Genomic DNA, 1,282 nt, shown 5'->3' on the forward strand with positions numbered 1-1,282 from the left:
GCAGCTGCTGGAGCCTTGGAGAATGGCAACGTTTCACCAATTACTCATTTTCTCAACTGACACTATCACATTTCTGCTGACTTCTCCGTGCTCCTGGGCTTGTTAACAGGGTACAGCAATGCCATGAGAAGCTCTTCTGTTTACCCAGCATCTCTGTCCTGATGTATCCCAAAAGGCTTTACAGATGTTAAGTGCGGACTGTACAAAGCACCCAAGTAGGAAATGTTTTCTCCTCCCAGCGAACTTAATCTGCTCAGGGTGAAATGCAACAGCTGCTTACAGACATGTGCTGCAACGTTAGAGCACAGTATGGGGCCACGAGCGAAGATGCCAAATGTATCCCAATGAGAGCGGAGGAGGGGAATTCAGGGAGGCAGAGACAGAAGTGGCACTGAAGAACAAGGATTGCAACGCATCTCTCCTCCCTCAATTTGCTTTCAATTCCTGGAGAGCCCCAAGCCATCGATATGCATCTCTCCTCCCTCTATTTGCCTTCAATTCCTGGAGAGCCCCAAGCCATCGATATACCCAAAAACATCATGGTGTTTTTACATTAAAGAGTCACTTTGCACCATGAAGCCCTTTTGCCCTGGTACGCAGGTGTACTGTGCACCCAGCAACACCGGAGTCTGAAACACAACCAAGGAACTGTGCTATTCACATATGTATGAACTTCCCTTTGTCACAGAGTTTGGCAGACCTGCTTACCAATACATCCTTGTTTTAATACTTAGCAGCTTTAACCTTGGCTGGGACTCACTAGAATTTTATTTTAGAAGATCCAAAAGCTCTACATGATCCTGATGAGAAGGAAGTATAAGCTTCCCTCATCCAGCTGAATCTACCCATCCCTTTCATAAGCGCAACATTCAGGCTGCAAACAGATGGCTAAGCAGCAGCACGTTCATGGTTTGAAGCAGCTCTTTGGCATTTCATGTTGCCAAGGCGGATGGGAAGAGTCTCATGAGCCAAAGTGTAACTGCTTTGCATGCTCTTGTTCTTTTGCAAAGAGTAGCTATTTAGCTATGTACACAATCAATTTTTGGCTCTTATAGGCAGAAATGGGCACTAGAGCCCCTGGTTTCTTGGGAGATCTATTTATGAAAGAGTTGCCCCACTTCTTAAGAAGCCACATGGGAAGCAAGAGACTTCTCTGAAAAAGTTCAGAAACCAGTCCTGGGCTTTGACAAGAAACCTCCATGCAACAGCATTGGCTCTGCGCACTCACCCTCCCATTCCAGCACTCTGTTCCCATGGGGATGGCAAAGTTTTGGGTAGGGAA

General features: G+C 46.5%; 1 protein-coding gene across 1 annotated transcript in view; it reads right to left on the reverse strand.

The window, feature by feature from the left end:
- Positions 1 to 1,282, reverse strand: part of LAMA5 (laminin, alpha 5) — a 78,677-nt gene that overhangs the window by 42,113 nt on the left and 35,282 nt on the right.

This window comes from Mesitornis unicolor, unplaced genomic scaffold (genome assembly GCF_000695765.1).
Source record: "Mesitornis unicolor isolate BGI_N332 unplaced genomic scaffold, ASM69576v1 scaffold514, whole genome shotgun sequence".
In the NCBI taxonomy this organism is placed as follows: Eukaryota; Metazoa; Chordata; class Aves; order Mesitornithiformes; family Mesitornithidae; genus Mesitornis; species Mesitornis unicolor.